The sequence below is a fragment of the Ochotona curzoniae genome, unplaced genomic scaffold, assembly GCF_017591425.1.
Source record: "Ochotona curzoniae isolate NIBS_2020 unplaced genomic scaffold, NIBS_Ocur_1.0 scaffold_4505, whole genome shotgun sequence".
In the NCBI taxonomy this organism is placed as follows: Eukaryota; Metazoa; Chordata; class Mammalia; order Lagomorpha; family Ochotonidae; genus Ochotona; species Ochotona curzoniae.
In genome coordinates, this window is record NW_024467118.1 from 16,478,004 (window position 1) to 16,505,653 (window position 27,650).

General features: G+C 37.4%; 1 pseudogene; it reads right to left on the reverse strand.

The window, feature by feature from the left end:
* LOC121146766 overlaps nt 1-25,090 on the reverse strand; it is a 73,573-nt pseudogene extending 48,483 nt beyond the window's left edge.
* Nucleotides 25,091-27,650: the final 2,560 nt, after the last annotated feature.

The window sequence follows — 27,650 nt, forward strand, 5'->3', positions numbered from 1 at the left end:
AGTTAAAACTAGGTTAGAAATTGTGTTGAAAAGGCTGGAAAGCAGAAAAAGGAAGGAATTGGCAGAGCCTAGCCTTGATGAGAAGGGTTGGGCTAATTTTAAGGATGCTCATACAGGACTGCAAAATATTGAAAGAGTATAGGGCTGTGAAAATTAATCCAGAAGGACTGTGGTGTTACTGACAGCTTGTTAAGGAGAGCTCAACCTTCAGGCGGTCTACCCATAGGAGGGCACATGGTGTGACTCAGGAACAGATAAATGATAGTCTGCTTGGATCCCAAGTATCAGACAGTCATTCACAAGCAGATGTAATCTGTGCCTTAAATACTGTTATCAGGCAGGTCTGAAAGAATGGTCAGCAGGGGATCTGATGATTGGAAACTCTGAAGATTAAAGTTAAAGAATAGTCATTTTTAAAGCAAGACAAAAGTCAATTGAGAGTAAGACTTTTAATGCTAATATAATTCCTAATCCAAAGTTGCTACTTTGTTCTTGAAGTGAGGATGTCAGCTACAAAGAGAGATCCAAGTGATGGCTTTGCAAAGGAGGAGGAGAATATGTTTTCCTCTAAAACATCTCCTCTAACATCTCCAAACTTGAGCTTTAGGCTGAATGGACAGTTTTGATGTCCTTCCTTCTCGAGACTAGGGTTTCTCTTTATGAGTTTTAACTTGGAGAAAACACCTGCTTGAATTGAGACACAGGAAGAGGTGGACATCACTGTGCTTCCCTCAGAGGAAGAAGTCATTCCATCCCACCAGAGCATGTAAGAATGTGTCACTGTATTCACTCATGAGAATATGAGAAAGGGAGTAGTGGGCTCAAGCTTACTCCATCACTTATTCCAACTTGACCTCTCCGTGGAAGTAGAAGCAAAGGCAAAGGGTATATTCTTTCATTTTTGTTTATCTTTTCCACAGAAGTAAATATTTCTTTCATCAATGGAAAGATGAGTAAGTGAAAACAGGTTATGGCCAATACGATTTTTGTTTCTTTCTTGGAAGAGAAACTGAAAATGAAGATTCTCGAGTTCACCTCGTTTTGTTGACTCTGCTTTCTTCTCTAGTGAAGAGTAAATGGCAATAAACTATCTTCTGACACTAGGATTGGCACTGAGTGTAAGTCATCTTTTACAGAAAATTGGGGTTTGTTTATTTTATTTAACTTACTTACTGAGGAAGCAGATAGATTTTGTTATGTTTGGCCCCATTTTTCTAAATAATAATTTTAGACAAGTGAAAAGTTGAAAGCTTTTGTGATTATAGAGGATTATTATTTTATTTAGAGAAACAAGTATTTAGAAGGCTTTGGAAAACACAGAGGGTAGTCATCAGCATTACTTTTCGAATCTGATAGATTTTCCCCCAATACTGCCACACAACATTTATTACACTCTCTCCAATGAGCACACACAGATCTCATTTGAACTGCTTTTTAAAGATTTGTTTATTTATATTGCAAAGTTACATATACAGAGAGGAGGAGAGACAGAGAGGAAGATCTTCTGTCTGCCGGTTCACTCCACAAGTGACTGTTACAGCTGGAGTTGAGATGATCCAAAGCCAGGAGCCCAGAGCTTCTTCCAAATCTCCCACATGGGTGGAAGGTCCCAAAGTTTTTGGGCCATCCTCAACTGCTTTCCCAGGCCACAAGCAGGGAGCTGGATGGCATGCCGGGCCACTGGGATTAGAACCAGTGCCCATATGGGGTCCTGGCATGTTCAAGGTGAGGACTTTGGACACTAGGCTACCATGCTGAGACCCACACAATATTTATTACACTTTCTCCAATGAGCTACTTTGAACTTTTGAAAACACATAAAACATGTGAAAACACATAAAAACATAAACTATGAAAAGCTTTAATATTTTGTTAATAAGATCTTGTTTGAGACATGCCCATAGCTGTCTTAACTGTTGCTTCAATTGCTCCTGAGCAAAGATCAATGGAACGAGAACTTTTCAATACTTTGAGAAGAAGATAGGAATGAAAATGGACTTGAAAAAGAAGGCACTGGGGGATAAAATAAAACTTCAATCTCTAGGGAAGCTTAAGATCAAGCTAGAAGAATTGTTATGTTCTCCTTATTTGAACTTTCATTACACCTTTTTCATCTAATTTAAAAGTGTAATGTCCTAATTTTCATAGTAAGCTCATTGTGTTCTTTTTATAGCTCGTATCAACTAAGTTACCCGAGTTCAGTAAATGTATCAAATGCTTGAATTCCAAACCAGCAGCTAAGTAGAGAGTTACCCCCGCCCACATGAAACAAGTTCAATATGTATTTTTGAAACCATTTTTTTAAATTTAATTAATTTCTCTAATTAAGACATATGTGAATATTAGGGCATTACCAATTAGGCCATATGGGCACAAATGCTAGGGGAAGCTTGTTCTTTTATCAAAGCTCTCTCCCTGCCCCCAACTATTTCCTGGTGCCAAGAACAGTATTTCTAGGTTAGTTTGTCTCTTGGAACCCTAGTAGTTCAAACTTTGTGCCGTTTGTGGCTGTAATGCAAGAAAATCAAAATAACAATTTAAAAGTTAGGCATTGAAAGTTTGCTGAATGCGTCACTGCCCCACAACTAATGATATCTGGAGCCTGGATTCAAATGGAAAGTCTGATTTCAGAACAGGAGCCTTCAAACAGTTTTCTATTTTCCTAAGATGTAAAGTAGAATTTACCAGATAAATGATACTGTTAACATTTTTCATTGTTTTATATACTTCTAAGGGGGAAAAATTATAGTGTCCATTAACTGAGAAGTTACTAATTATAAAATGTAATAAAATATTATGATATGGAAAAATCTGGAATTTATGATAGATTTAACTATTTTGGCACTGCTGGTAAGGCATAGATTTTTCCAAGTAACCATAGTACTTCACTTGTGAATAAAACATGTGAAGTTGGCTCTTTCAATAATCCATAAAAGGATAAGTAAACTCGTATGGCCTAGAGATGAGACTAGAACAAATATTAAGGTCAGATTTTAATAAAAATTTGTCATGGATTGTGCATATTACAGGAAATAAGGACCTAAAGCACTCAGGGATTATTCACTGTATAATCCACCTGCGCACCAAACTCCTATTTATTATAAGCAAAATGCAGCAGTCTGAAATCTGCAGGAATTAACCAGTAGCATATTCTCCTTGATTTTCATCTGGCAACATGCTAATACAGCATCTAGCAGCAGACTTCATCCAATGAGATTTCTGGTGTTATTTTTTTTTTCAGCATAATACAAATAAGCAGCTTGCTACGTTGACCTGCGGCCCTTTCAACAGGTCATTTCATGCCCTTTGCTTCCAGTGTCTATTTAGTGTCTATTCTATGCTAGCATGTTTCTTGTCCTAACTAAGGGATGTCTCATTTATTGATCCTGCTATAAAAGCCTTTGCCCTGTGTCACTTAATATTCATACATGTGATATCTCCTCTTGCTAAAGCATCAGTGCCACTGTGGATAGCAGTGTCATGTGAATATTCCAGTGTGTAAATACACACTTTTTGTGTAGTATACACAAAAGATTGCAGCGTATCTACCTATAAAAGAATAATACTGCTTACCCCATTCCACTGATTTTTATTTGATTTGCTCTATTTTGCAAACCTGAGAATAGATACTGGTTTTTGAGAACTTTATGGGAGCCTGGAATTCAGTAGATATGGTTAACCTGTATGACTCTGAAGAAAATTAGATTATTTATAAGTTTTAACCTACTAACTAGAAAGTAATAGACTGGTATATTCTAAGAAAAACTTGAATTGTTGTACAATCTTGAGATTATCAGAAATCAGGCATTTCAGGTACTTTCTTTAGTCTTTGAATCATGGATTCCTACAAGTAAATAAAAACAGTACGTGAGATTTTTTTGCTATGATATCATCATAAAAACTGCAGAGATATCCTTATTTGGTCATCTGAGAGAGTCCTCTAAAGCCGAACAGAATAACACTTAAACGTAGAGTCCTGGTTACTCTATTTCTGATCCAACTCCCACTAAAGTGCCGGGGAAAGCAGCAGAGAATGGCCCAAGTCCTTGGGCCGCTGTGCCCAGGTGGGAGACTAGGATGAAGCTCCTGGCTTTGGCTCAGCCCTGGCTGCTCTGGCTATTTGAGGAGTGAACCAGCAAATGGAATACTCTCTTACTCTCTCTGTAACTTTTACTTCTAAATAAATATAATCAATCTTAAAGGAAAAGAATCAGAATCTTAAATCTACCTGGAGAAAAAGAGAAACTGAATATGAGTAGCAATAATATCTTTCACAGCTATCTTCATCACATTCATCGCCAATGTGACTATAATTCTGTTACCAGGTTGACATAGGAGAAAGGATAAGGACGAAAGAGGGTCATACAGAGGTTTTTGATTTTTTCCTCCAGTCTAATTGGCAGCACTTTAGTTAGAATTCAGGCGTATTTGTCTTTAAGGGAAGTCTATCAGTGGAATCCCAGTGTGTCTGAGAAGAAAAGGAGATGGATTTGGTGGCAGCTCCCGTTCTCTGTGGATGGCTGCTGCTGATGTTGCTTTCTGTCCTGGGAGCAACCACTCTTAGTGCTTGGTGTTTCCTTCTCATCATGCCACTGTAAATGCCTCGTTTAACTGAATCCTTCAAATCCCAATACGGACATACAATATACTATTTTTAAGACCGTGTTAAAATGGAATACTTGTTTGTCCTTTCCACACAAAGTATTCCACGTATAGCTCAGACAACTGAGAATTTCTTTTAATAGGCAAAGAAAGAAGCAAGTAAAACCTCTTCCAATCCCCTTAATTTCTGTTTCTCAGAATTTAATCAGCTTGTTTAATATATAATATATATATTGTTAAAACAATACTGAGAGAGTATTCCTTAAGGGGTTTGCTGATTTCTGATCAAAGATCCCGTGATTTCTTCTCTCCAGGATGTCAAGAAACCCCACTAACAGCTCAACCTGTTTTCACCCTTGCTCATAGTTCAGTTTTCATCACTGATGCCCAAATAGTGGACTAGTTGGATTTTGCTACCCTGTATTTCAGAAGGAGAGTGGTGACATCCCATTTGAAAAAGAAGATGTTCCCTTGCTGCAGAAAGGGCATCTGCTTGATACCATCCAAGCCTGCTAAGACTTTGGCCAGGAAATGGATATGGTCTTAGGCTGCTATTTAGGGGTTTAGAAGCCACACCTCCCCTGCTTATGTCATCCCTTCTGCCCAACAGTGAGTCAGATGACACTCACCTGTCATTTCCTGGAACCTGATTGGGGGTGGTGTTGTGTAACTACTCCCCTCCCAAGCCCTTTAAAGCCCATACTGGGGAGGGGCCAGTATTCTTGGGTCTCGCCACCTGCTTCACTGCTTGGCCTGTTGCCTTGTTGCATTCCTGCTTTCTCTCTTGCTTCCCATGGAATTACAATGAAGGCAGAGATAGCAGTCTCTCTCCCTTTACCCTTCTGCTTTATGACTCGCTTGTTCGGAGCATGGCTTGTGTAAATCTGTATTCCTCAACCTCTAAACAAACTTTGCCACTTGCCTACACCATGCCTGGGTTAAAACGCTCTTTAGGTAAGGCAAAATAAGCTAGAAAATATATATTGGGCCCAAGCCAAGACTACAACAAAACTACATCTTTAAGTGGGTAGCACGGCAATTGCCCAGCCATTTCCTAATTGGTTGAATAGACCATCAATGGGGAATGTCTTCCCTCAGGTTCCTGTCCAGATAAGGAGGAGCTAGGAAATGCTTGAAAATCTGGAACACTTTCTAAAGCCTCAGTGTCCCTCACTTTTCTCCTTTCAGGAGACACTGTCTTCCAGATGCCTCCCGGGAGGTGTTTCCCCCTTCTTGTCTTCCCATTCTCCTGACCACTTTGTAAATAAAGTTTCTCTGTCTGCAACTGATTCCTGGTTATTTGTTTATCAATTTTTTCATTCATTCATTCATTCATTCATTCATTCCTATACTGAGCCGAGGGAGGAATTCACATAGCTTTGCCAGTAACACTACTGTTTACAGGGAAACAATTCGAACCTATGCACAGTCTAGCTCTGTGACCAAACCCGATTGCTCATTACTTACTCTAGTTCAGTATTTCCCTCTATTATTCCTCTACATGCTAGATGGTGATCACATAGAATAACAACCCTTTTCTTTCTCTTTTGTGACATTAGAAATAGGCATCTGTTTCCTCTGGTAGCAATAGCGACTATAAAAAGTGTAATAATTCTTTTTCTAGAAAAAAAAAGTTTCAGTTATTTAGAAGACAGAATGATAGCAACAGTGAGGGAGAGGGAGAGGAAAAATCAGAGGGAGAAGCGAGAGAGAGAGAGAGGGAAAACTGCTATCTTTGAGGTAATTCTTCATGTCTCTAAGAGCTGGGCTGGACCAGAGGGAAGCCAGGGGTCAGTAACACCATCAGAATCCCCATGTGGGCGGCAGAGGGCCATCTGAGCCACCTGCTGCTGCTCTCTGCACAGGTGACTTAGCAAGAGGCTGAATCAGAGGCAAAGTCGTCTGGGCACAAATTGTCACCCAGTGTGGGATGCTTGCTTGGCAATCAGGAGCTGAACACTATCATAATGCCAGTCCTCTAGGGATATAACCTTTCTTTAAAACTGAGCTAAATAAAGGCTAGGATACCTGAAATGCTTTATTCTTACTTTATTTGAATTTACATGCTATATATTAAGAATGGAGTAGCTGAAACCTTGCAGTACTATATCCTCTCAATAGAAGCTTACGAAGTACAGTACATCACAAAAACTGCTGTTTATTGCAAAGCTAATTCATGGAGAGGGTTATATAAATTACAGCCAATAGGTTTATTGGCTTACCATTATTACTATTACTATTTTATTGCATTGATATTTACTTGTTCACCAGCTACATGAGCCTTTGGCAATGTTATTTAGTCCTTTTCTGCCTTAATGTCTTCATCTGAAACATTTGGAATTCACTATTATACCATGGGAAATTTCTGCAAGGACAAATAGAGCTGTCAGAAAGTAGTCAAGAATAACCACTGCAAGTGTTTTCATGTTGCTATTGTTATTTCAGTTTATTGTGATGACTAAGCGTAGAATAGCCACCTATCATAAAAAACAATCCTGCTCTCCAATCATTCCAATGACATCCATCAAACTATTAAGAGGATTCACCAGTTGAGTAGACTAGATATGATGTCTTCTATAATCAGATAGTTTTATTATTATTATTACACACTGTGTTGTATACATCTATTTTATTTGTTAGTAATTCTGCAACAATTATCTTACCAGATTTGAGTTAATTGTACTTATTACCTATAAGCTGCAGTGATAGGAAAGGACTTAAAAGAACGGTGCCTTCACATTCCAGCTTCCTTGGGGCTGACATGATGCCCTCACCTGCAAGCTTCGCACTCCATAGCTTTTATAATTTGATTATGTGAGTATTGATAATATGTATTTCCAAGTTCAAATTGTTCTTTGTTGAATGATATCACTCCACTTAAAGGAGACCAAACCTAAGTGGTCCTATGAAAGACAAATAATAGTGGAAGATTGCAAAGCTGGCAAGAATGTATAAGAAGAGAACTAGAAACGTGAGCATTTTTGAAGAACCACATGTTGATTGTGAATGATTTGCAGCATTGAGGAATGTGTGGTATTTGAGAATTAGTCTAAACGATAGTCCTTCCAGTTCCAAGGAAGGAGTTCTTCAAGTTCCTTCTATTTTAGTTAATCATTGATATTTACTTAATTTTTAATTTGAGCTTGCCTCTGCTCTTTAGGATCATCGTACTGATCACTCCTTTGGTTAAGATACTATTTCTGGGAGTCCATTCTTTGCTGAAAGCAGGAATGCATGTTGCACTGTACCCCAACATCTGGATATGGTAGACTCCAGTACTCCATCACTATACATTTCCATAAATGAGAAGCCATGAAACAAGGTCAACAACTGGTATGATTAAGGACAACAGCCACAGCGACAACCACCACAACCACCACAACAAATTACAGCAGCATGAAAAAACACACCACTGAGTAACCAACACATAGGTGACGAAAAGGAGACATAAAAGTCTCTTGGGAAACATGATGCCACCATTTAATCCATGAGACCACAATTAATTTGACAAGAGAGAAGAAAGTGTTTGGAATAAATAAAGTTGAAATAAAAAACATCAAATCACATGGATGCAGCCAAAAACAACAACAACAACAACAACAAAACAAAAAAGAACCAACCTGTATGGATCAGATTATCAAAGTTACACTTTCCATGCTGGTTTCCTTATATAAGAGAAAACATAGGGTATTTGTTCTTTTGGGATTGACTCATTTCACTGAGCACAATAGTCTCTAGTTGGGACCACCTGGTTGTAAATAGTATAATTTCATTCTTCTTAATAGCTGAATAATATTCCATGGAGTAGAGGTACCACAGTTTCTTTAACCACTCTTCTTTGGACACACATCTGGATTATTTCCATGTCTTTGCTATTGCAGAGTGTGCTGCTGAAAATATAGGATTACAGATCCCCTTCTCGCATGCAGATTTCACTTCTATTGGGTATATTCTTAGAAGTGGGATAGCTGGGTCATAGGGCAGATTTATTTGCAATTCTCCAAGCATTCTCCGTACTGATTTCCACAGTGGTTGTATTAACCTACACTCCCACCAGCAGTGAAGGAGGGTACGTTTCTTCCCACATCCACACCAGCAGGTGTTGTTAGTTGAGTTCTGAATGTAGGCCAGTCTCACTGGAATTAGGTGGTACCTCAATGTGGTTTTCATTTGTTTCTCTCTAATGGATAGGGAGCCTGAGCATCTTTTCATATGTCTGTTAGTCATTTAAATCAGGACTCCCAATGAAGCTGTTGGAAATGTGGGGACAAAGGGATGCAGGACTGTCTGACATTGTCTGTACCAGCAATGTCAGGGTACACTTGAATAAGAGACTGATGGAATTATGATTCCTTATGAAGGACTATACCATTGTAGCAAAATGGGGAAAATTCTTTCTGGGAGTGGGAGTCTGTACGGGGGTGGAAATCCCAGTCTATACAAAAATTGTACCATATAATTCAAAAACTCAAAATAGAAAAAAAATATATATATATATACTATTTCTGTATTAAACAGGTTTTCTGATGGTAGCTCTTCATCATTTCCCCAAGATCTCAATAGAAGTGTGGATATGAATCTGGTGTGCAGCTTCTGAGTGAGTTTCCTTCCACTTCTGCTTGTAATGAATTTGATCCTTCATTGGACCACAACGTTTCGATGAACAAACATTTCATTGTTCACTGGCACAGTTTTTTTTTTTTTTTTAGTATTTACATTTTTGTTTTAGCAAGAATACATTTCTCTTGGTTTCTCGAAAGAGTTTTGGAAACAAAAAAATTCGGATTTGATGTTAAATGAAATCGAAGATTTTTTTTTGTTGCTACACCATGGATCTAATGTTTATAAACTGTATGTGTGATTTATTTAAAAAAAATCACTTTGTCCTTTAACATTGTGGTGTAAAGGCATTTTGAACCCTTATTCAAGGGTTCTTGTAATAATTTTTCATGTGACCTTGACCTAATACTAAGTTTCCCTTAGCTTCAAAACTTATATATATATATTTGAAGAAGTTGAATTTAATGATTGGTGCCCTGTGGGCTCTAAGTTTCAGCAAGATTTAGCAATTTCTTCCTCCTGTCTCAGTGCTTTAGGAAGAGCCTCAAGCACATGGGCTGTATTTGGTCTGCTGATCTGAGCACAAATCACCGCCTAAGGCTTTGCGCCTGGGCCCAGTGTGCTTTCCCAAAGGTGTTCACAACGAATCGTGTGCCACTCTCAAAGCACAGGTGACAGAGCTGACCTGTAACAGACGAGAAGTCTGTTCTGTTCAGCCTCACAAGGTGACAACTGCTGCTCCGGTGTTCCAGTAATAGTTTAAGGCCAAATTCAAAATGGCAATCAGCACAAATGACTTGCATTTCAGATTCTTACATGGAAAAAAAGTCAAGTAACAACCAGTGGGATAATAACCTCATCAATATTTGGAGCCAGGCTCATCAGTCATCCAGGACAGACATGAATTGAGGAAGCTCATTCAATTGTTTTGTTTCCCCCCTGAGAATATAAATTAGCAAGGATATTTCCAAGATCCTCAGTCATTTAGTCATCCTTTTTCAAAACTGTGTTTTATGAATTTTTACTGAAGTAGCCAAAAGGTAACCTTGCTGGTGGTTTATTTTTCACATAATTCATGCTATTTCCTAATATAGGACAGATATTTGAAACAGGAGAGATTAAGGGCAGCCATTTTGTTTCTTGACTCTTTAGCTGTGTGCCCAGTGGGACTGGAAAGATTTGGAGCAACTTCATCTTCTTCTTGTTTGTAAAGTCCAATCTGGAAGATTTTATGTTGAACAGTTTTTGAACACCTATCCAAAATCAGAACTTTCACAAATGATTTAATAAAGAAATTCTTCTGTAACTTAAATCTAAGGTTCAAAATGTATATTTAAGTTCTCTCTACCACAGTGCCTGACAGATACATAATACAAAATTGGGGAAAAAATTGCAGCAAATTTAGCTTTAATGTTAAAGAGTATCCTGATATCAGTAGTACATGAATTAAAACACTTAACAAATAACAAATCTCCATTTCCTTTGAAATGAAAATCATATGTATCTATACAATGTAAAGATTATTAGGCTAATAGTGGTGATATTTAAAAGACATATATATTAGCTAAAACTGCTTACCTAGTAGAAGCAATTCATAGAGGAATGGAATAAAGACTTTAGTTGATATTGGTGCAAAACTTTTGAGATGTGTGCCTAGTTTTTCATCAGATAGATTTTCTGAGAACTCTGAAGCCTTTTGATAGTCATAAAACTTCCCTCTCCTCTCTGACAGTTGCCCATATTCCCTAAGAAAATGGTCAGTATTGGAACCAGTATGCTTACTTTGTATTTCATCTGTAAACCAGGCCCAAAGTTTTGTTCTGAATGTTATTCTGTCTCTGATGTTTGCTTTTAAAGACACTTAGTTTGAAATTGCTGACATAAGAAATTTTCCAGTCATGTCAAATAAAACATTAATCTGCTAATTTACTCACCGAATGAATACTAATTTGACTCCAATTAAATAATGCTATAGATCTGTTCATGATACAGGAAATGCCTACTTTATCTCAGAGCTCACATACCTGCAGAACTCATAATATGGTTTATATTCTAAGAGTATTGCCCAAGTCACATTTTTATTCCCAGTTTTTAACATGGTGCTTGGCATATAATATATACTCAATATTAACATAAAAAATCTGTGAGTCACATTGACTGTTCCTTTGGTCTCTAAATCACATAGTACTGGAGTTAGAAAGAATCTAATTGTTCATCAACTCAGATGCTTTAATTTTACGGAAGAGTAGCCACCTGTAGAATGAATAAAGAAGTGTGTTATAGCCAAGGTCATACCACAAATTAAGAGTAGATTTGTGACAGAAATATGCCCCCTCTTGTATTTTTCCTACTGTTGTTATTCCCCTATGATATAATCTGCTTTTTAAATTGAAAAATCAATGCCACATATAATTAGTAATGCCATATATTTGTAATCCAAATACATTATGAACTATGGTTTTAAAGATTCTGTTGCAATCTGAAGCTAGGCTTTCATGTACTAAAGTGTTACCTGATACCTATAACATATATAATTTTAGTATTAATTGTCTAGATGTCAAATCATCATTGCCATCATGTTTCTGCGAAGTGTTAAGAACTAAATTTCATAGTTAGATCTTTATCAAGATTAGACACAGGCACTCCCTGATGCTCTCTGAAAATGTTGCCTGGTCCTGGATCAAATTAAGCTTTCTAACATATTGTGTGGTTGAAGCAAGGACAGAGTATTAGTGCTTAGAGGTAAATTAAAAAAAAAAAAAACAGCGAATTGGATAGAGAGAACAGGAAGTAACAACAGGTAGGTCCTTAAATGTCTATCGCTCTAGATTCATTGCAGTCCGCTTTGTTTTTATTTGTTTAAGTGGTTTTATCCATTTCTTATAGAGTTTCTTTTTCCTGTGAATCAAGATGGCTAGTGGTTTGACAAAGACTCCAGGTCACATTTGCATGTCAAGGTCTGACCCATGTCATGGCTTCTACCATACTGAAAGCCATTTGTGGGTTATTTCTGAGTACAGAGGACCATAAAAAGATAATTCAGCATGGCAATGAAATATTAATACACTAAATTTTCACATGCTATCCTAAAAATAAATCACATTTATTAAGCATTTGTTTTGATCCAGATTGTAAGCTTAAAACTTAACAACCATTTATGTATCTAATATTCACAAAAGTTCTGTTAGATTACACTATGTTCTTTAATACAACAGTTCCTCGATTACACTGTTATTTTATTGTACAGTCAGGGGAATTAGGCTAGAATCACAATCAAAAGCAATATTCAGGGAAGCCAATTTCAAATTTTTTTTTCAGATTTATTTCATTGAAAGGCAGAGTTAAAGATTCAAGGTGAGACATCTTGCATCTGCTGGTCCAGTTTCCCAATGGCTGCAATGAGATAAGCCAAAGCCAGGAGCCAGGAATTCAATCATGATCCCTCATGTGGGTGACAGTGGCCAAAATACTTGGGCCACTCTCTGCTGCCTTCCCAGCCCATTAGCAGAGAGTGGGGTTGAAAGTGGAGCAGCCCAGAGGAATTGGTGTACCCTAATGGGATGCCAGTGCTGGAGGCAGAAGTTTATCCAGCTCCACTCAGTAACCTTTCAAGATGTCATTGTGTCTTGCTTGGAATATATCTTAAGAGTTTCACCACATTTTATGAAATAAATCTTCTTGAATTTTGTGGATATCAATACTAGAATGTTCCTTCATAAACATTAGCTAAATACCATGCTCATTTATATTTTGCTGTTGTTGTTTGAGAGAAATGAGGGATAAAGAAAGAGAAAGTGATAGGGAAGGAGAGTAGAGAGGGAGTAGGGAGAGAGCTCCTTTCACTGGCACACTTCTCAGAAAGTCCACAGTGGACTGAGCTGGACTGTGTGAAAGTAGGGGGAAGCAGGTGGAGATGGCTCACGTGGCTCAATCCCTGACATCCACATGGGAGACCCGGACTGAGTTCCCACCTCTTTTTCCTTGGGATGTACATTATCCGGAAGCTGGAGTCAGGATCTAAAGGTGGGGATTGATTTCAGCACTCCAATATGGGACAAAGGAATCTTTCTGTCACCTTAATCACTAAGCCTGCCCCAGAATGACATTTTGATAAGGTCTTGTAATCGAAGACTATATAATTAATCCTAAAAAGTCTTCTACAAGACATTCAATTGGAAGAAGCTTTCAAGGATATGCTTGTATTTCATTCTGAAAATTGATTGACAAGTATTAGCATGTTTATGCAGACTGCATTTCTGTATGTACTATTTGATAGAGAGTTAGAACAAGAGAATATGGTAGTTATACATATTCTAGCATGTTTTAAAATCTTCTGTCCTTGTAGAGAAACATTTTGTTGATGCACACTCAATCTTGGAATTGCATTGCAGTCTTTTCAGTTGCTTCAATACAGTTTTAATCACATCTGTATGCTTTTATGTAAATTCAAACAAACAAGATAATCTAAAATGGACTATAAAACAGTATTGGCAGCATCAGTTTGGGGTCTAAAAATAAAATTATCAAATTCTTTCACACTTAAAGAAGTCTTGGGTTCTATATTTTGAAGACTATGATGAAATGATGTGTGTAAAAGGTAAACTAGAATTTCATGGTAATTTACATTTTCTGCTATAATCTTTGCACTGTACACTCTCACAGCAAAGAGCTGTTGTTTAATGGCAGTGAAAGAGTATGGTAGAAACAGTCCAGTAATTACCATTGACCTTCTCCTGAGGCATCTAAAAAATATTGTGCCATAAATGTCAAATACCGTTATCCTACTTAAATAAACTTTATTGTACCTATGAGTTTTTCTGATACTCAAATCTAAAAGGATCAACAATGGATAGTTGAATGTTTGATGAAAATATTAAAGGTGAGGATGGCATGGTGGCACAGCAGTCCAATCCTCAACCAGCTGCTCTGGCATTCTATATGGGCACTGTTTTGTGCCCTGGCTTCTTCACTTCTGATCCAGCAATCTGCTTATGGTCTGAGGAAGCAGCAGAGGATGGCTCAGGGCCTTAGGCCCTGTACCCATGAGAGTGATGGGGAAGAAACTCCTGGCTCTTGGCTTCAGGTCAGCTCAGCTCAGCTCCAGCCTTTGCGGTTATTTGGGGAATAAACCAGTGGATGGGAGAACCTTCTAGCTCTTTTCTTTGTAAAATCTGCCATTCAAATAAAAATAATTAAATCTTTTTAAAAATAAGAACATAAAAAAAGGAATTATGATGTCCATTTCTGTGGATCTTAGGTCAAATAAAATATCCTATGATTGGTTCAATTATTTTAGAATTTGGGCCCAGCAGGGTAGCCTGGTGGCTAAGGTTTTTGTCTTGCAAACAAAAGGATTCCATGTGAGTGCAGGTTCATGTCCCAGCTGCTCCATTTTCCTCCCCGCTCCCTGCTTGTGGCCTGGGAAGGCAGTAGAAGGCGGCCCAAAGCCTTGGTTCCCTGCACCCGCGTAGGAGACCTGAAAGAAGCTCCCAGATCAGCTCAGTTCCAGCCTTTGTGACCATTTGGGGAGTGAGCCGGCAGATGCAAGATCTTTCTTTCTGTCTCTTCTTCTCTCTGTAAATCTGACTTTCCAATAAAAATGAATAATCTTTAAAATAATATATAATTCTTCAAGACCACTTCTGGCTATAGGTCTGCATACTGAGAAACTCTATGGTTCCCAAAAAATAATACAAGTGAGCAATGATCACAGTGACATGAAATTGTCACATGATATTGATGGACAACATATTTCTTTCTGTGTACCACATTCCTGAATTTTTAATTATTTTATATTTTTAACTTGTAAAATAAGCATGTTTACACACATGATACATGCAATTTTATTTGTACTTTAGTGGAATCACTTTATTAGACCTGACTTGTTACATTTTTTATAACAATTTAATTTTAGTTAGGCTGAGTTTATTGTGTTTGAACAATTTAGAAGTTATTGATCATTAAAGGGATCCAAAGATAATTTGAAGGCACAATGAATTTATGGAAACATTTTTTGTTAGGCCCAGTAAGTTTCATTATGTGGAAAATCAGTTGCCTATTTGAATTGAAACATATTTTCTGGAATTTTAAGAAATATTTATTTATTTTTATTGGAAAGGCAATTAAACAGAGAGGAGGGGACAGAGAGGAAGATCTCCTGTCTGATAATTCACTTCCTAGGTGATCACAACAGCCAAAGCTGAGCTGATCTGAAGCCAGGATCCAGGAGCTTCTTCCTGGTCTCCCACATGGGTGCAAGGTCCCAAGGCTTTGGGCATCCTCGACTGCTTTCCCAGGCCACAAGCAGGGAGCTAAGGAAGCGAGGCTACCACACACAGTCCTGGCATTTTTTATGTTCTCTTGGAGTACATTTCTGTATATTTGTGTTCAATTTGTTGCTTCTATAATTACTAAAATATTAGCCTGGTTTGATTCAACAAATATGAAGTTTTCAAAGCTTATAAAAATGAAATCTACTCTATTTTTAACTCAATTTTTGTTATAAAGATAATAGAGTCAAGTCAACTTAATACAGATTTTAAAAAAATGACATAGACTTACAACTTCTTTAGAGTTGAAGAGTCTTCACTCCTTACAGGAATCGTGAGAAACACAAATGCTGAGTAAAGGTTTAACGATAGCACTATCAAGCCAAGAGCAATGACTTATCCCTTTTCATTATAACATAATGTTATTACTTCAGTTTCATAAAGCTAGATCCTTAGGCACCTTACCTAATGTTAGTTCATGATCTTGGTAATAGTAAATGTAACACTTCTCTCATGCGATATTAAATTACAATGATGAGTTTAAAAACAAGTGAAGTCGAATTAAAATTGGATTTCTGAGGATAAATGTGGCATGATACTAGTTATTGTAGCTCCGCATGGTGAAAAGTAATGAATTCAGATCTTGGAGCTGTACATTCTCTCAGAGGTAAGTCACAGCATAAGTAAGCCTCAGAACACTGTGTGAACAGATCCCTTCTCTGAAGGGTCTTGGTTTTCATCCACTTGGTCACCATGAATGCACATTATTTCAGAGTATTTCCATGGATTATATTGTAGCCCTAAATCTACACCAAGTAGATTATGAGATTATTAAATAACTTGTTTTTTCTTTGCACCTGCTTTCATCTTTGCAGTATAAGATTACTAAATCAGATGATCAAGGTTGTCTGGAAGGACCTTCAATTTCTAAGCAACTCAATTGCTTCAGCATTCTGTGTTTGCTTATTTATTGTCCTATTACTTATATTAACTGTATAATTGGTTTTCCTGAAAAGAAAGAGTAGTTTATTCTGTTCACTCAAAAATTAACTCCTTCTCTTAACTATTCAGTAACTTTTTTGATTGGCGGAAATAGATGCTCCGTAAATTTCAAAGAAAGTCATCACTGGGTGTTATCAGAAGTAACAATGTTAAGAAGGTAAGAAAATAAAGTTATATTTCAACATCAATGGTTAGAATTCAGCATGACACAAACACTGAGAAGGATAAGACACTACTTTTGGCACCGTGAATGAAACCACCACCTGTGACACTGTCATTTCATACGAGTACCAGTTCAGGTTCTGACAATGCTACTTTGGATCCAACTCCATGTTAGTACTCTGGGAAAGCAGTATAAGATGGCCCTAGTGCTTAGACCCTTGTACCCATGTGGAGGTCTTGGTTGATTCTACTGATTCTTAGCTTCAACCTGGTCCAGCCCCATCCATGGCAGCCAACTGGAGAGTGAACCAGCAGATGGACGATCTCTCCCCTTCCCTGTTCCCTGAACCCTCCCTCTTCAGTAACTCTGCCTTTCAAAATAAGTAAGTAAGTAAATAAATCATTTAAAGAAAGTTTAAATATCAGCACTAGTTGTAAAAAGCAAAATACTAGAATTTTTTAAGACCAAGTACTGGATGATTACAGAGGAGGTTTTTGTTTTTTATTGTGTAATATCGTTTGCTCTGTTTCTTTGAGGCAGGCCTTCTTGACAATCAAGTCATCTTCATATTCAGTCCTAGGAGTTTTACATAGCAACTTTTGGTAGTGAGCAACCAAGGAATGCTTTACATGGAACAAGCTGCTTAACACATAACTAAAAAGGAAGCGGGTCATGAGCTTCACAGGCATCAAAATGGCAACTTAATGAATCTTTGATAATAGAATATGCAAGTACCACATGATAAATTTTATGCTCACAGAATAGGCGTTTGTTAGACTAGATGGCACACTAGATTTGTTGAGAATAACTAAAGCATCCAAGGACTTTTTTTTTATTATTATGTCAACATTAATTTAAAAGCAGTTTTGTTAGTGGAAGATATTTTGTTTTCTCATATTTTAGTGGGAACATACACTGAAAGATTTTAGTTTGGGGTACTATGTTTTAAAGTTAGACTTTATTATTTTCATTTTTATTTAAGATCGGTGATATTCTGCATCCAATGCATTTTACTATTTTATGTTGTAAAAAATCAATATAAAATTGGAAACTGCATTGCAATTTCTTCATCAGGCTACCATGCATATTGAAAGCATGCTACTACACATCAAAGAGACTAGGAAAAGAACTTTCGTTCTGCATTGATTCATATTTTCTCACTTTACAGTGATATTCAGCCTCTTAGGAAACTTGTCAGACATGATGAAATAAAGCTCATTACAGTAGCCGTGGTGTAAGAAAAATCCTAATGAAGCTTGAATCTGAAGGTGTTTGAGGGTAAATGCTTAAGATGATTTAAGATTTAAAGGTAGAGAAACTGCAATTGGGAATACAATTTTCAAACATGCTACATTTTACGGATTTTTCACAATTTGAGCAGTTTGAGCAAATGACCAATTCAGAGACTCGCAGTGTTGAATTCTTATTATGGGCAGTGAGGCCAAACTGTGAACAATGTGTCTCTGTATTTTTCCAGCAGCTATTTGCTGGGTTATCTAGACCACTGGTTCCCAAAGCCAGTTCCCCAGATGGATGTGAGGGATGCAGTCATTTTGCATATTAAATATATGAATTCCTGGACCCCATTTGATCCTGCAGTACCTATATCCTTGAGGATGGATTTTAAATTTTAATATTTTTAACAGGCACTTCAGTTAATGCTGTTCTGTTGTAATGCAGCGTGATTTTCACAACATTCAACATGATATGTTCTGCCTCATTTTGATATCAAATAAGAAAGAGAAACATAGTGACAAAATTGCTTCCTCTTAATGGGCACAAAATGCATTGACACAATGCATACAGCTTGCTGCCAAATGTACTTCTCTCAGAACTCTGTGCCATTTCTTCCTGCACCATTACCTTTCCACGCCATCATTTGTTACCTTTTGGCAAACTCAATCTGTGATTTGAGAGGAAAAAGATGTCTCAAACCTGAATAACAGCTTTAGAAACTTTTGGCTGTTTTCTTATTTGTTGGTTGCAGCAGAATTTCTCAGAACCTTTGAGTACTGTTTACTTGATAAAATGACACCATAAAGAAGACTGATAGCAAGATTTTTTAGGTAATTGTGCAGGAAGAAGTTTCGAGAGTCATATATTAGCTTCACTCTATTTGTCAACAGGTAAGTGACCCATGAGAAGCTATTTAAGAAAAATGACTCTAAATTTATTTGTATAACAGTGGTGTTGTTAGCATTAAGCAGAGGCTTAGGTTAGAAGCCTGAATTGAATTTAAATTTTTCAAAGTGCAGGCCTGTTAATCACAGAAAATAAATAAATAAATAGGTAGATAATAAAGTACAAAGGCACCAAGTAAGGATTCATGCTATTCTAAGATATGCATACTCAGATTCAGATGATCAAAGGAAAACATAACCAGTAGATAGCCAAAAGACTTCCATTCTACGTTATTAACTACTCTTCTCAAAATACAAATCCCCCTTCCTACTGTGGATCGCACGTACAGATTTGACATTGTCCTTCTTGTGCAACAATTCAGATCAACCCCCTACATGCTGAATAATAATGTTTTAATGAAACTTGAATTAATGACCATGGTTTCCTTTCTTTGAAATCATTGTAGAAAACAAGAAAAAAAATAAGAAACTTTCACTTTCAACTGAGTATTGTGCTTTTTGACTGTTAGGTCTGTGGGTTGGGATCATGCTGGGAGCTTATTTATGTTTTTTAGTGGCACGAGTGTAGCTACGAGTGTGCATGCCACAAGGACTGTACTGAGAAGGTTCAAAGAGGTTTCCTGATTGCTACCTTTCCCACCGGTTGCATTGCTTGTTTTAATGAAACCTATGAACATATTACTCATGTGATATAGAATCATTAATTTGAATACTGTTAAGCAACATAGACTGGGAAATGAAACAAAGATCTTTTGAGAATTTATATTAACAATTTTTTACTTGAATAATTTAACACATATTTTAGATCTTTTATGAGTCAGGCTCTCTGTTAATTCCCATGGTAATAAAAAGAGTGAATACCAGCTGAAAAAGACCTCACAATGTAATACTCCTATACCATCCGTGGTCAATAGTTAACAGTTCCCCAAATCACATAATCAAACTTAACCTTAATATTCACGGATGAGGTTTGTGGCAAGAGTCATACTGGAGCTACAAATAGTTAAAAGTTATATTTTATATTATAAGAAGTACTTGGGAAGAAAATTTCCTTTTCTCCCGTCTTTACTAATTATATGTATAATAACCTGATTGTTTAGGAATGAAGAAAACATAAAGAAAAGCAATAATGGAAACTATACAATTATTTGGGGGAATTACTTTAAAGCTGTGAAAATCTAGAGGATTTTCAAGCCATTTTTCATATAACAAATATACAATCAATATAGATAACCAATATTGGTGAAATCAGAGTATGCTATTTATAAAGAATTATATGTGGGTGCTACACGTACTAAACCCTGAATTTCAGCCAATTGTTAAGCCTCTTTCAGCATACTACTTCCTCATATATGGAGATTACATATTATTAGGATCTGTCATGGGGAACTGTAGTGCTGGCTAGCTAAACAAAGTTTCATCGTAAAATTTAATATTAGCTAATCAACAATTAACAGCATGTTGCTGATATTATTGCTATCATATTAATTAAATTAAGTGTATCCTTTATGCAAACATATCCCAGATTAATGATAAAAGGACATCTGCATTTTTAATTTTTTTGGTTGATTTGACTCCATTCACCTAAGTGTCAATTGAGATGCAGTGCTTTGTGTGACCTTAGGTATGACATCAACTCCTTAGGTCTTCATTTCTATATGGAGAGATTAAAGGAAGTATACCAAAACCAGCATGTGAATGTCTCCGCGTGCAGGCCTGTCTTACGCATCCACATCATGTCTTTCCCGTTAGGAATTCTTGTTGGAATTTTTCTGTTTGGAGATTCTGTTTTGGGTATAGTCAAGCCTGAGATTTGCAGGCATCTGGGAAGTAACCAACCCATGGGAGATTTCTCTGTCCCCCTCTCTCTCATTTCTCCCTGTTCCAAAGAAAAATAAGTAATTAGAAATTTTAACATTAGCATCTTTCCATGCTGTATGCTTCTCCTCCTGCCTTGTTCAGCAGTGTAAAAATAGTAGCTAGTGACAGAATCCCTTCCTCACATTCCCACAACAACTTTTTCTTTGATAAAAAAAAAATCTTGATTTTCTAGTGCCAGGAATTCCAGTTCATCTGCACATCAAGTATTTAAGGTTATTCTTTCTTTCACACAAATGAGTTAGTGCATTTTCTTCTCTTCCAACTTGCTTTTGCCTACATAATCTTGTTTTCTATTAATAATCACCTTATGATGATGCAATTCGCTAATTGTATTTTAAAGGGAAGGAAAAATAACAACCAAATGCAGTGACTTTTTCCAGATCATGAATAAGTGAGGGGGCTAAGGTTAGAATCTGTATATTAATCTTTCATTTCCTTTCAATTCTAATCAGCTAAATATATTAAGGAATTTCTTTGTATGCACTATTTCCCTCAAAACATATTGAGGCATGTCTTGTGCTGGAATATACATAGACACCAGCAGAGTCTTGAAATATACTTGGGAGATTCCTCTTGGTCTTTTCTACTCTTCATCATCATGAGAGCTTGTCATGAGAAAATATTGTAACTTCACCTGGGCCTTAGGGAAAACATGCATAGAACAGATCCAGGCTCATCTGTTAGCAAGAAGCCAAGCTCATCTTCAATAGTTTGGTCTCAAAGTGGATCTGCCTAGCAGTTTCTGTCCAACTAAAAGCTACATATGGGCAAACAAGAACAGATGGTTGTTATTTCAAATCACTAGGTTTTGAGTGAGTTAAAATCTAACATTAACAGAAACACAAATATACCTGCACAGAAATAGACACACGCACACACATACATATATCCCAAATCACTGCACTGACCTGTCTCAGCAATGAATGGAGTTTGAATGATTACAGAGAGAGGCTACAGTGATATTGGTGAGATGTGCTACATTGAGGATCTTCAATATGTATTCTGAAATACAATAGATTTAGCAGCACCCCTTTTTCAAATTTATTCTGATTTTAAGCTACAGAAAGCCCAAAACAATCTGGTGTAGCAAATAATCCAATTGGAACATCGTAGAAGCACTTCCGGTTTTCAAGAGAATATGATCATTGAATCAATGATACCAGCAAATTTGTCTCACTTACTGGTCCTGTCTCCCCTGATCATAGCTAATCCTTAGACCTAATGATGATCCTCTGGGGTTTCTAAACTCTTGCTCATGGTTTGTAGCAGTGTTCAATCTCATGAACTCCAATTACTGGCTCCGGTGGAGAAGAGAAAATCTTATTCCCAAGTCCAAGCAAGAGGTTTGAGATGTCATCCGATTGGAGAGACATGTTTAGTCTGAATTTTAAACAGGGCTATGAAGAAAGAGGACTAATTGGCTTAATCCTGATATCTCACTTGTGATTAATCCTTTTAAATCACTTGGGCAATCACCAGAGATGTCAATTACAAGTCATCTGTTACTCTTATCAATTAAACGTTCCTTAACATGAAGAGAAATTTCATCAAAATCTGTGCCTGCTCAGACTGGTGGTTTGAGGGTAAGCTACAAGCTGTAACCTTGACATTCTATCTCAGAGTGCCAATTGCAGTCTGGGCTGCCGTGCTTCTTAACCCACTTCCTGCTCTTGTGCCTGGGACGGCAGTGGAAGACGGCCCCCGTGCTGGGGCTGTGCAGCTCCTGTGGGGACCAGGGTGGAGTTTCTCTTAGGCTTCATCAGGATCAAGATCTGACCGTTGCAATTAGTTAGAGAGTCCACGAACAGATGAAATACATGTCATGCTCGTTCTCTGTGTCATTCAGTAGCATGGTGGAAGAATAGGGTAGACTGAGAAATATCATGACATTTATGAAATTGTTCATCTTATGCAAATGAAATATTTTAAAAGAAAAAATTTAAAATTAAAGAAAATCAACAAGAACAACAAAACTACTCCTGCTGAATGATGACTTGAAGTAGGAGCTGGAAGCTCAAACAATACTATATTTTTGTACAGGATCAGGTGTTTTATGTTTTAAGACAGATTCATTGCAGTTTGCAAACACTTGGATAATGAAAGACCACAAGGTATGGGCCCGGCGCGGTGGCGCAAGTGGTTAAGTCCTCGCCTTGCATGCCCGGGATCCCATATGGGCGCCGGTTCTAATCCCGGCAGCCCCGCTTCCCTTCCAGCTCCCTGCCTGTGGCCTGGGAAAGCAGTGGAGGACGGCCCAAAGCTTTGGGACCCTGCACCCGCGTGGGAGACCCACAAGAGGCTCCTGGCTTCAGATCGGCATAGCATCGGCCGTTGCGCTCACTTGGGGAGTGAATCATCGGATGGAAGATCTTCCTCTCTGTCTCTCCTCTCTGTATATCCGCCTTTCCAATAAAAAAATAATAAAAATAAATCTTTAAAAAAAAAAAAAAAGAAAAAAAAAAAAAAAGAAAGACCACAAGGTAGACTTTACGGGGCATCCAGACTGTTGTTTTGGGTATTGCTATTTGAAAAGATAAGTTATGCTATCCAGCAAGCATTAGCTAAATTGTCTTCTTGGATGGTTTACTCATGGGTGACAGTTAGCAGCCTAACAGAATACTGCCACTCACCTAAGAAGTGCCAAAAACTGCAAGTACACTTCCTGTGAGTGTCATAGGAACTACAAAACATAGAAAATAAGGATGAAATGCAAAAACAAGCTGCTTCAGGAATAAATACTTCTCAACATGAAAAACAGGGCATACTTTTATTGTATTAAGCTAACAGTGTGCACACCAACAATTGAGAAACAACAATATCTATGAAAAGACAATACTTGGTGGTCCCTAGGTATACGCAACATTCAGCACTCATTAAGTCTTCAAAAACAATTGTTATGCTGTGTTCATTTTTCACAGGCAACTTGTTACATGGTCAATAAGTGGGAACAATAGAAGAGACAGAGAAAAAGCACTTCACTGTTTGTTTTGTATGCATTTTAAAATGTTTTCTTCATAATATGTATTTAGTTACTTTTATTTATGTGATAGAGCTATGGTGATGTAGAGACAGACATAAAGACAACAGTATTGATAGAGATATTTAGAGATAGAGATTGATGGAGAGATGTATTGAGAATTTCCTACATGCCTGCAATGGCCAGGGACTGGGCTGTGCCAAAGACTTGGGGTGGCTGGAACTCACTCACTCAAGCCATCATTGCTCACTGCTGTTTCCAGGGAAGCCAGAGTGGAAAGCCAGAGGCCGATAATGTGGAATGCAAGCACTTCAACACCTTGCCCAAGGTGCACGTTTTAGATTCTGTATACACATGAGCTGATATGGTAGGAAATAGCTTATAAATAACAATTCAGTATACTTGTGCATTTCAACTAGATAAAATTCAACATTGCATTTTAGTGTGTTTATATTGACCAGAATATCCAAAATGCATTGAAACCACTCTATTAAAATCTATGAGTATATATTGTTGCGGATCATTTTTGTTACTGTGCAATTTTATTTATTTTTCTTAGTTGGCATTTAACAAAGCACTGATTAAAAGGCACATCTATTGTGTATTTGTACTAATCAGTTTTTGCAGTGAAGAGATTTCTAAATGTCTTGCCATTTACTCTTTCTCTCTTTCACTTGAATGAGATTAATTTGGAGTCCTATTTTTCTCCTTGGATCTAAATACAGTTGTTTTTCTTTCAGTATTAATCCCAACATTTTATACATTGCTTCCTGAAAAAGATATTTGATACCAATGAACAACAGGCTTCTTAAAGTAATTCTGATGGACAGACTTAGCGTTATTTTTCCCACCACAAGCCCAGTCTTGTCTTACCCATGAAATTGCTTTGCTGTGCATTTTATTAGGCTCAAAGTCTTAATACTCTTTCTCCTGCTGAGAAATGAGGAGGATATAGGTCCCTGGATAAACTTATCTGCTGGAAAGAGAACATAGAAAAGTAATTTCCTAACTGGTTTCAAATCATTTGGCCCTATTCTGCAAAATGCATCTGAAGACATTTATCTGACTGTAAAGCTAAGATCTTCATGAAAAGCAGGTTAGCACTCCTCGATTGAAATACCTGGCCTTATAGCTTCTAAAGTAAGGGTGACTTTTGAGAATTAAACCAGACGTGTGAGTTAAAAGAGAAGTGGTGTTAAGGAGTTTAGATTGACTGTGAGTGGCAAAGAGGAGAGCAGCACACACAGAGAGAGAAATGGTTGTACAACACTTCCTGCTGTAAGAGAGCTTACCTTGAACTTGCTGATTGAGAAGAAAGAATAGTATGACTTGGAAATAAACCATGCTGATGGATGTCTTCTGCTAGAAGAGAGAGCTTGCTGCATTTACTCTCTTTTCGGTTTGATGTCAGCATCTTAGCACTCGGCATGAGCTCTACTACAGCTAACTGTCGAAATAAGTTATCTCGAGTCGATAATGAATGCTTCACGAACATGTTATTATTGAAAATCACAGGTTCCAAATGTGCGACCGTATGGTATACAGTTCATTTTCTTCCTCTGTGAAAATTTGATTTTCTTGTCATTAGAGTTGAATTGTGTGTCGACACTGTGCAAAGTTAGAACACCCAGAACTCAAACCAAAGGCAAAAAATTGCTCTGGAAGATTCTAATAAGCAATGCAATTGAACAGTGACTTGCACCTACAAAGAGCTTTTGAAACTAACTCTCTTGGAAATGCCTCTTCACTTCCCAAGGAGAGAACATCAGTGGATTTGGGTGTGAAGTATTTAAGTGACTTGCCCAAATCGCAAAAGTGGAATTTGAGACTAGTCAGACACAATTCCTCGACATCTCTGTTTCATAATCTCACCTTCCCATTCTCTAAAAACAGATAATTATTTGATATCAGTTGTTTGTTTCAAACAGTAGGAAAGGAGACACGCCGAGACCTGTGGCAATGTGGTCGTAGGGAAGAGCAGCGCTGGTAACACTAGCACACTCAGCTACTGCCACAGCTGCCTCAGGCAACTCTAACGGCTCTGGGCACTCTCAACGAAACCTGGGCTTCTCTTGTGTCCTGCAGCTATGTGCAAATGATAAATTCACTTAGTGTAGTGTGGTACCTGCGTCAAGTGTTCTGTCTCACTGGACTCAGATGAATTGCACAAGTGAAGAGTGAACCTACTTCATGCCTACATTTCATTAAAAAATCTTGAGGTCAGTACAATGACTCTTATGGCTAGTCTTCCACCTGGATCCCATATGAGCACCTGTTTGTGTCGGAGTTGTTCTACTTCCAAACAATATTCTTGTTGATAGCCTAAGTTAAAAAAAAAAAAAAAAAAGGAAAATGGCCCAGTGATTATCCCCATGGGAGACCTTCGAGGTCTCCAGACTCCTTGTTCCTGGCTTTGACCTGCTCCAGCTATGACCATTGTGGCCATTTGGGAATGGAGAAGCAGATGGAAGACCTCTCTCTCTCTATTTCTCTCTCTCTCTCTCTCTCAGTATAAATCTTTCAAACAAATAAATATCTCTCAAACCTTTAGTATTAAAATTCACAATTGGTTTATGTTTTATCACATTTGGTTCAAATGTAGACATTAAAAACTTACACATATATATTTTTTGTGTTTGTTTAAAACACTTTGTGAATGATTCATGGCAATCTTAAAAAATTTAAAATAATCTTATTGAAAATATTTGCTGAGGCAGATTTTGTAATATTCTGCTAAGATGCTTTGGAAAATATTCTCATCTGTGTATAGGCAAATAGACAAATCATATAGAAAGACAAGTTCCAGTTTGATTGGCAGAGAACACAGATGAGCAGTTTTTTTTCTCCTGGGGTGTGTATGAGTTGTGTATATCTTCATGTGTGTGTGTGCTAGTGATGTAAACAGCCACATCTCCTGAAGTAGTGAACAGGGATTTATTGGTGTAAGTTTCTCTTTTTGTCTTTGTTTGGCAGTCTCGTCAAGAACACAGTGGTGGCAGATTTTCAACATCAAGGAAACAAAAGCTGCCCGTGTGGCATAGCAAACTGTGGTAGTTTCCCTCTCAAAAAAGGAAAGGTAATTGTAGACAAATATTTATAAAAAGAGTAGAGATAGCCACATGTTGAGTCAAAAAAGGAATCTAGACAAACAATAAAGGCAGGAGAGGAACGTATCAAACAGTAAAACAACAGAAAAAAATCAACCCAGCTCTTGGATGTGGGAGGTGTATTTGGGAAGTCCTGGGTTTCTCACTGATTTAATTTCTCTTCTATAATTTCAGTTTGGGAAGTGATTTACAGACAAATCCATAAACAAATAGATAATTGATTTTTAAAAAGTTTGGAACTAAATGTGCTTAACATCAGAGATCTTTGTACCACCAAAAGCTTTGTTAAAAGCTGATTTGAAAGATGTTTCTTGGGACAGAAGGTTTTAAAAAAACTTCTTCAAATAAAGAGTGGAGGAGACGCTTGTCTATTGCCTTAGTTACCAGCCTCTTGCCTAACCACAAGTAGAGAAGCTGCTAGCTGCAGAGAGAACATCTTGTGAATAATAGAACTAAGAGAGAAGTTCATGTTGCTGTAAAACAGTTTTGAAATACTTAGGCGTGTGTGGTCTTTGAAAAGTATGTGGACACTGCAGTGTATATTATTTCTGTATTATGGGTTTCAACTTTCAACTTTTTAACTTAAATAAACATGTTTAACTTAACTTTTTCATATTTTAGGTGCCATTGTATTGAGCTTTTCTCTAACAAACAGAGGTTGTTTTTCATTGTTTACATTTTAAAGCAGGAGGTGAAGGAAAGGAGGAGCTGGAATGGCAGTAAGACAATGACCAAATGTGGTATGGCCGTTCTAGGGTCCTTCCTTGTGAAGGGGGAGTCAGAGAGAAGTGCAAGAGGGTATTGTACACTCTACGCTCTGGGTTCAAGTATCAACTGGGAAGACAAGAGCAAAATCATTCTCATCATCTGTGGCAAACTAGAGGAAATGTTTGCTTAACAGTTAGTTTGGGTCGATCAGTTGACTGATAATAGGTATGTTATACGCAT